The 9,724-nt window shown below is 38.4% G+C and overlaps 1 protein-coding gene across 3 annotated transcripts in view; it reads left to right on the top strand.

The window, feature by feature from the left end:
- The window catches only part of Osbpl8 (oxysterol binding protein like 8), a 206,673-nt gene that overhangs the window by 53,418 nt on the left and 143,531 nt on the right, over window positions 1-9,724 (top strand). The window lies entirely within an intron of this gene.

The following is a 9,724-nucleotide window of genomic DNA, read 5'->3' as shown; positions in this document are numbered from 1 at the left end:
CTTGGTTTCAAAGACCTCAATGTAAAGCCTGAAACTCTGAAACTCTTAGAAGAAAATCATTTCCTACATCTATATCTTGTAAGTTTTTCCCAATGTTTTCTTCTAACAGTTTGAGAGTTTCAGACTTTACATTGAGGTCTTTGATCCATTTGGAATTGACTTTAGTGCAGGGTGAAAGATAGGGGTTTCGTTTCATTCTTGTACAAGTGGAGATCCAGTTTTTCCAGCACCATTTGCTGAACATGCTGTCTTTCCTCCAGTTCTTAGCCTCTTTGTCAAATATCAGGTGGCTGAAATTGCATTTATTCATATTTGGGTCTTCAGTTTTGTTCCATTGGTCTATGGGTCTATTTTTGTGCCAGTACTCTGTTGTTTTTAAGACTATAGCTCTCTAATATAGCTTGAAATCTGGTATATTAATCCCCCCGGCATTGCTTTTAGTGCTCAGGGTTGTTTTGGCTATCTGAGGTCTTTTGTGCTTCCATATGAATCTTAGGATAGTTTTCTCCAATTTTGTGAAAAATGTCATGGGGATTTTGATTGGCATAGCGTTGAATCTATATATGACTTTTGGTAGGATGGTCATTTTCACAATATTAATTCTTTCTATCCACAAGCATGGGAGGTCCTTCCATCATTTGATGTCTTCCTCAAATTATTTCTTAAAAGATTTAAAATTTTCATTGTAGCGCTCTTTATTGTCTTTGGTCACATTTCTTTCAAGATTTTTTTTTTTTTTTTTTTTTGCAGCTATTGTGAACGGGAGTGTTTCCATGTGCTCTTTCTCTGATTTCTTGTTATTGGTATATAGAAAGGTTATAGCCTCTTGTAGGTTAATTTCGTAACCTGTCACTTTACTGAAAGTGTTAATAATTTCTAGGATTTTTCTGATGGAATTTTTGGCATCTCTTAGATATAATATCATATCATCTGCGAAAAGGGATAATTTCATCTCTCCTTTTGCAATTATTCCTTTAATTTCCTTCTCTTGTCTTAATTGCTCTTGCAAGTGTTTCAAGTACTGTGTTAAAGAGAAGTGGGTATAGTGGACAGCCTTGTGGGGTTCCTGATTTCAATGGGGATGCTTCCAGTTTTTCTCCATTTGGAATGATGTTGGCTGTGGGTTTGTTATATATGGCTTTAATTATGTTGAGGTATGTTCCCTCCATTCCAATTCCCTCTAGGTCTTTGAACATAAATGAATGTTGAGTTTTGTCAAAGGCCTTCTCTACATCTGTTGAGATGACCATGTGGTTCTTGTGTTTGAGGCCATTTATATGATTTATGACATTTATTGATTTTCATATATTGAACCATCCCTGCATCTCTGGGATAAAGCCGACTTGATCATGGTGGGTGATCTTTTTGATTTGTGTCTGTATGCGGTTTGCAAGTATCTTGTTGAGAATTTTTGCATCTATGTGCATTAAGGATATGGGTCTATAGTTTTCTTTTTTGAATGTATATTTACCTGGCTTTGGTATTAGAGTGATGCTGGCTTCATAGAAGGAATTAGGAAGTTCTCCCTCCATTTCTGTTTTTTTGAATAAAGTAGTATTGGATGCAGATCTTTAAATGTCTGATAGAATTTTGCTGTAAATCCATCTGGTCCTGGGCTTTTTTTAGTTGGGAGGTTTTGTATTACTGTTTCAACTTCTTTTTGTGTTATGGGTCTGTTTAAGCTTTTAATCTGTTCTTGGTTTAGTTTTTGTGGATCCCATGCCTTTACATATCCATCCATTTCTTTTAGGTTTTGAAATTTAATAGCATATAGGTTTTTAAAGTATTCCCTTATGATGTTCTGTATCTTTCTCATGTCTGTTGTGATGTTTCCCCTTTCATCTCTTCTTTTGTTAATTTGGAGGTGCTCTTTCTTTCTTTTGGTTAACTGGCCTAGCGGTCTGTCAATCTTGTTTATCTTTTCAGTGAACCAGCTCTTGGATTTGGTGATTCTTTGTATTGTTTTCTTTGTTTCTACTTCATTAATTTCTCGTCTGATTTTTGTTATTTCTTCTTGTCTGCCGCGTTTGGATTTTGTGTGCTGTTGCTTTTCAAGTGTGTTGAGTTGCAACGTTAAGTCATTTATTTGTGTTTTTTCTAGTTTTTTGATGTAGGCACTTAGAGCTCTAAACTTCCCTCTAAGGACCGTTTTCAGCATGTCCTAGATGTTTTTGTCATATTGTATTGTCCTTTTCATTTAATTCCAGGAATACTTTTATTTCTTTCTTAATTTCTCTTTTGACCCATTCATCATTCAGGAGTGTGTTGTTTAATCTCCATGTGTTCATGTGGTGATTAGGGCTTCTTCTGGTGTTGATTGTAAGCTTTATTGCATTGTGATCTGATAGAATGCATGGAATTATTTCAGTGTTTTTGTGTTTGTTGAAGTTTGTTTTTTGCCCCAGTACGTGATCGATTTTGGAGAAAGGTCCTTGGGGTGCTGAGTAGAAAGTATATCATTTGGTGCTCTTGTGGAATACTCGGTAGATGTTTGTTAAGTTCATTTGATATATGGTATTGTTTAATTCCAGATGTCTCTTTGTTAACTCTCTTCCCTGTTGACTTATCTAATGGAGACAGTGTTGTATTGAAGTCCCCTTCTATTAATGAGTTGGGATTAATCTGGGTCTTAAAGTCCTGTAGTATTGTTTTTATGCAGTTGTGTACACCAAAGTTTGGTGAATACATGTTCATGGTTGTAATATCTTCTTGATTCATTGTTCCTTTGATCAAAATGAAGTGGCCTTTTTTGTCTCTTGTGATTAGCTTTAGTTTAAAGTCTATTTTGTCAGATTTTAGGATTGCTACGCCTGCTTTTTTCTTAGTGCCATTTGTTTGGTATATTTTTTTCCATCCTTTGACTTCAAGATAGTGTCTGTCCTTGAAAGTGCGATGAGTTTCTTGCGGACAACAAAAAGATGGGTTTTGTTTCTTAATCCATTCATATAGTCTGTGTCTTTTGACTGGGGAGTTCAGTCTGTTAATATTTAAAGTTATTAATGAAAGATGAGTATTGAATCCTGTCATTTTTATTTCTGTTTACATTTCTTGATATAACTGTACTTTTCCACAGTTATACCTTCATTCGATTTCTTTCCGCGGTCCCTTGGGTATAGTCATTCCTTTCTTCAGGTCTTTGTATTGCTTCCAGAACTCTCTGAAGGGCTGATTTTGTGGACATGAATTCCTTCAGCCTATTTATGTCATGAAAGATATTTTTTTCCCCTTCAACTATAATAGACATTTTGGCTGGGTATAGTTATCTGAGTTCGCATCTGTGGTCATTTAACACTGGGAATACTTTGGTCCAGGCTCTTCTGGCTTTCATAGTTTGCACTGAAAAGTCAGCTGTAATCCTAATGGGTTTTCCTTTATATGTGACTAGTTTCTCTTTTGCGACCTTCAATGTTGTCTCTTTGTTTTGTACGTTTAGTGTTTTTACTATGATATGACGTGGAGAGTTTTTTTTCTGGTCCTGTCTGTTTGGTGTTCTATATGCTTCTATTTGTATGGGTATGTCTTTTTTTAATTTTGGGAAATTTTCTTCCACGATTCTGTTGAAGATCTGGTCCATGCCATTATCTTGGGATTCTTCTTCCTCTATGCCTGTTATTCGTAAGTTTGGTCTTCTAATTTGTAATGTACTTGGAACCAGCAGCTACAATGATCCTACACAAGATTTCATTTCTTTTTTTAAAAAATTTAATTTTTTAAAATCTGTGAGTGTTTTTCCTATATTTACATAAGTGCCCTCATGTTGTGTAATACCCATGGAAGTCAGAAGAAGGCACCAGATTCCCTGGAACTGGAGTTATGGATGGTTTTAGCAGCCATGTAGGTGCTGGGAACTGAACCTGGGTCCTGTACAAGAGCAGCCAGTGTTTTCAACCACTGAACCATCTCTCCAGGCCCAGGTCATTTTGTTTCTTGATTTTCATTTCAGCAGTAGCTTGTTCAGGGATAAAAGTCAGAGTCCTGCAAGGATCTCTGATCTGGAATTTCGTTACCTTTCTGTTCTCTTTGCTCACCTTTTTCTTCCTTACTCTGCTTGCCGTAGTAGTCTCCTTGCTATTCTGCAAGCATGCCCAGTGTTCCTGCCTCAATATTTTTGCACTTGCTGTTTCCTTTTCTGCCTGGAACTAATTTTTGGCTCACCCCCTCATATATTACTGGGGTCTTAGTGCAGAATTACCTCACTCCTGCACTTTCTTTGCACTGATTACTGTCTAAAGGTGAGGTTTGCTTGAGAAAAATTACTGAAATAATTAAAGCAAAAGGAAAATTGGTAGAGGGATTTAGATACTGGTAAGTTTATTGGGAAGCTAGATGTGTGGAAACAGGCAGTTTCTGTTGTTTAGTTTGTCAGTGGTGATGATTGTAGTAGCCTGGCAGTTAGCTGGCAGCAAAGCCTTTGGTGATCACTTCAAAACCTCATGCCTATCAAAGTCCATGTTCACTGTGGTCAGATAGATGGCTTGGTTTCTGCCTTTCTTGGACCTTCCAAAATGTGCAAATTCAGCATCTTATTGGCAAAGTACAAAGGTGGTGGAAATGGATAATGAAATTTATCTGTACCTGTAAGATACAGATGTATCTGTATCTTTGAACTTAGGGTTCTACAGAGAACTACAATGCAACACATGAACATGTGTGTGTGTGTGTTGGGATTGTGTGTGTGAGGAGCAAGAGAGAGAGACAGATCAAAATAATTGATCTTGAGGAACTGGCTCATGTAATTATGGGGGTTTAGAAATAATGAAATTTGAGGCCTGGAGATATAGCTTGGTTGGTAGAAGACTTGCCTATCATTCATAAGGCTCTGTATAAAACTGAGGGTGATGATGTATGTCTGTAATCCCAGCACTTGTGAATAGAGACAAGATAATCAGAAGTTCAAGGTCATCTTCTGCTACACAAGGGGTTCCAAGCCATTTGGGCTTCATGAAGCCTTGTCTGAAAATACTAGCAAAACAAAACAAATGTGCAAATAACTCTGAAATTTGCAAGGCAGGCTTCCTTCTTCTTTAGAAGACCTTAGGTCCCACCCCTCAAGCCTTTATTGATTAGACCAGGCCCACTTATCCTATTAATTTTCAGGAATTGGCTCATTACAGTGGTGGGGACCTCTGTTTATGAAGTGTTCAAGACAGGCTGGAAACCAAAGGAGGGATTGATTTTGGAGTCTTGATGAAAGAAATTCTGGAGGCAGAATTCTTCCTTTTTAGGGGACTTCAGTCTTTTTTTAAACCTTCAACTGATTGGCTGAGGCCCACTCACATTATGGAAATTGACCTGTTTTATTTTTAGGGTTTCTGTGTTAATCACATCTTAAAAAAATCCCACCTCAGCAACATCTAGACTTATATGCAACTCACTAAATGTCTGGTTATTGTAGTGTAGCCAAATTGACATATAAAATCAGCTTGGCGCACTCATACATACCTCAGTAAATCATATTTCTTATGGGCTGATTCTTTTTTCTTTATAGTTCACAATGAAGGTCTAACCCCTAGTACCTCAGAATGTGTATGTGTTTGGAGATAGGCCTTTAAAGAAGTAAAGTTAAGGGCTGGGGAGGTGGCTCAGTGGATAGCAAGCCTGACAGCCTGAGTTCTATCTCTGGAACTCACAGTTGAAGAAATGACTCCCAAAAGTTTCTGTCTGGCTTCCACATGCTTGCAATGGTGTGCTCACCCCCCCCCCATACATCCACATGTACAGTAATTAAAATTAAAGAGATGAAGTTAAAATAAGATCATTAGGGTGGGTCTTAATTCAGTATTTCTGGTGTCCTTATAAGATTGTCTACAGAGCCAGGTGTGGTGGCACATGCCTTTAATCCCAGCACTCTGGAGGCAGAGGCAGGCAGATCTCTGTGAGTTCAAGGCCAGCCTGGTCTACATAATAGTTCCTGGCCAGCTGGGGCCAAAAAGACCAAAAAAAGAAAAGTCTACAGATGTGTACAAAGGGAAGACGATGCGAAGGCACAGGGAGAAGATGGCCCCTGGCAAGCTAAGGGGAGAGGGCTTAGAAGAAACCAAAACTACCAATACTTTGGCCTTGAGTTTCAGTTCTGTTACTTAAGCCATCCAATCTGTGGTACTTTGTATGACAGCCCTAGTAAACTAATAAGATGCTTCATACTCAAGACACTAACAACTTCATACTTCCACCTGACGTGGTGAAACTCTTTTGTAAACAACATAAAAATCCTTTCCCTAGAATAGGGTATGATCTGTGGGTGATGTTCTTGCTTGTAACTTCAACTTTGTGGCACAGAAGTAATAATGACCCTACATACTATAATGTTAGGTCAGTATCTTACATGATAAGGCAATAAGAGAGGGAAGAATGGGGCTGGAGAGATGACTCAGCTGGTAAGAGCACTGGCTACCTTTGCAGAGGACCTGGGTTTGGTTCCCAGCACCCACATGACAGCTAACAATTGTTTATAACTCCAGTTCCAGGAGATCTGACAATCTTTTTTGACTTCTGTGGGCATTGCATGACAGGGGTGCAGTTATACACATGTAGACAAAGTACTCATACACATAAAATAAAAATAAATTTTAAAAAGGGAAGAAATCAAACTTTTTTTTTTGTCTTTTTGAAGCAGGGGCTCCCTGTAGCCTCAGCTATCCTGGAACTCACTATGTAGACCAGGCTGTTCTTGAACTCACAGAGATCCACCTGCCTCTGCCTCCCAAGTGCTGGGACTACAGGCGTACGCCACCATGCCCAGCTAGAAATCAAACATTTTGAAGCATACAATGTTCATAAGAACATAAGAGATTGCAGTTCCTTGAAATTTAAGTAGTCATAGCATATATACACATATATATGCACATATATTTGCTTTTTTGTGGTGCCTATTTTATGTTTTGTTTACCCTCTGTAAGCATCCTGATTGTGATGTCTGGGTTGTGTTGCTGTAGTTTTCCATTGACTTTAATCATAAGAAATAGTAGTGCTAAGAGGTTCCTAAGAGATGTCCTATAGTTTAGACATGGTCTTCCTTACCTCCATCGTAGGCCACCAGTCGAACTTTCCTATAGTAATTGAGATCAGTTAGTTCAGAGGTATGGCTAAGTGTTAGTTTCAATCTAAAGTTCAATGAGATCATTAATGTGTCTCCTGAATGTAGCATTCCTCCCTTCGGAACTAACACCTCTAGAGCAACTGACTGTAAGCCATAGAGACAGAAAGCCAAAATGTTGCTGCTAGATTAGTAGGGGTAATAGTGAATAGTACCACCCACATTTTCTCCCTGTGATTCCTAGAGGTGTGTATCCTAGCTCATTGAGAAACAGTACCATATGTTAGATGTTTCTTGAGAATATAGTCTTCTGGTGATCTATTCCCAAATAAGATATTACTACCTAGCTAATTGGTGAGGGGAAAGCCATATTCCTGAGCCCAGTTTCCATCTTTGCCACAATGGCAACTTGGTTCATAAGTCTGTTGGGCAATGACAGGAATACTTGGGGAAAGGCTCCCTGATGTTATAGGATGGTCTGCCTTGTCCATTTGATCATTAAAGTCTCCCACTTCTGAGATTATCTTTTTTTCTTTGGTCTTTTTGGAACAGGGTCTTTCTGAGGCCCCAGCTGGCCTGGAACTAACTATGTAGACCAGGCTGGCCTTGAACTCACAGAGATCTGCCTGCCTCTGCCTCCTAAGTGCTAGGACTACAGGCGTGCGCCACCACGCCCGGCCGAGATTACCTTTTGATAAACATTCATCTGAGACTCAGATATCATCACAGTCAATGCCAGTTAGTACTTCAGGCTTCTACATAGGGTCTCTGTTTTGTTATTGTCTGCCCTCTCTCCTCTTTTATTTTATTTTTTTAATTTGTTTTTATTGATTTTTTTTTTTTTTATTTCATATATCTCAAACAATCTTAATCTTTTTACCCCTGTCCCCAACTGGCAACCTCCCCTCACTGGAACCCATATACTCTGTCATCCATGTTAAGGCCCACTGTGTCAAGACATTCCCCAGTGCAAGTCCCAAGACGTTCCCCAGTGCAATTCATCTACTGAGGTCTTGTCAGCCTATCTAGAGTCTCTTGTTTTAGGAAGATCAGCTCTTTCTCACCTAGCTCTCCTCTTCTTTTTAAAACCCTTTAAAAACATAAAGATCATTCCTAGATTCTGTACTGTGGTTTGATGACATGCTCCTCTGAATTAAAAGTTTAAACATAAGAGTTAAGTGAAAGTTGTTTTGTGTGTATGTATGTGTTTCTATATATGTGTGCACATGTATGCCTGTATGTGAAGGCCATAGGTTGACATTGAGTGTCTTTCTCTATCACTCTCCCTTACTTTTTGGTACAGGGTCTCTTACTATTGACTTGGGTTGACTGGCTTGACCAGTGAGCCCATACCTCTACATCCTCACTGCTAGGATTACAGGCATGCACCACCACACCTGGCTCTTTTACATAGGTTGCTGAAAATTGCACTCAGGTCCCATGTTTGCACCGCAAGTGCTTTATGATTGAGCCATCTCCCCAGCCCTAAGTGAAATTATTTTGGGAAGAAATACACATTACCAGTCAAGGTTAAGGAAGGCTGTGTTTCAGAACTTCTCAGGCTTATTTAATTCACCTCAACATAGCTTCTGCCTTTGTACCTCAACTTGTTGGGTGATAAAAATTTGCAGGGACGGTAATAATATATTTTCCTTCATTTGCTGTCAGTGATTAAAAATAAAGTCAGTATCATTGTTATTTAATGTATCTATTCTCTAGCCTGTTGGAAAATCATTGCAGAAAGGATAATTACACTTACTCTACCATTGTAAGGATTTACTTATTACTCTTCATTTGCATGGTGGTGTTTGGAATGTGTAGGAATCTAGTTAAGAATTTGCACAGATTAGTTTAGGCATGGTTCATCTTGATTAATTCTGTTGGCTCTCAAAAAGTTCTTTACAATTTGAAACCTCTTTTTCCAGTACTGGGAAGTTTCTTCTTTTGTTAATTATTTCTTCCTTTGTATTGTTTCTTTCCTCCTGTGTGTGTGTGGGGGGGGGCAGTGGGGGAGGGGAATATGAATTTTGTTAACATAGCTAAGGCTGGCCTTTTAATTTTAGCTCTTGGTGATTCTTCAGGTTTATTCTCCTGAGTACTGAGATCACCGATGCCCACCACCACACCTGAATCCTGCTGGAATCTTTATTAGGCCAATGGTGGGCCTCTATGCTTCTTGATTTCAGTTTGATGTCTGTGCTGCATCCTGTCTTAATAGCTGTATTTCCAAGATCACCAACTTCAGTGTCAGCCCAGCCACTTGCCTTTTTTGTCTTTAATTTTTAATAACACTTTGTTATTCCCTGATTACACATTTTTTATTCTTGGTTCATATTTATAGTCAGCCTTCTTTTGATAGAATGCCCAAGTCAATAATTAGTGAAATAATAGTTCTAGTTATAATTGGTGGTTTATCTCATTGGTGTAAACAAAACTATGTTAATATCCAACAGGGGAGATAGCCTCATACTCTTGTGATGAGAGTACATTTTGTTTTGGAAGGGTGATTTGATTTTTTTTTTTTTTTTCCTGTTCTGGACAGGATCTCATGTAGCTAGGTTGAATTTGCTATGTAGCCAATCCTCCTGCCATTGTCTTGTAAGTGTCGAACAATCTCATTAATTTAACCTTGCTTTTAAGTATTCTTTTCCCTTGGAATAATTTTTCATTTAATTTTTCTTTGAATTT

Source organism: Nannospalax galili, unplaced genomic scaffold, assembly GCF_000622305.1.
Source record: "Nannospalax galili isolate Female #2095 unplaced genomic scaffold, S.galili_v1.0 scaffold390, whole genome shotgun sequence".
NCBI classification, from domain to species: Eukaryota; Metazoa; Chordata; class Mammalia; order Rodentia; family Spalacidae; genus Nannospalax; species Nannospalax galili.
This window is presented reverse-complemented; position numbering and strand designations above follow the sequence as displayed.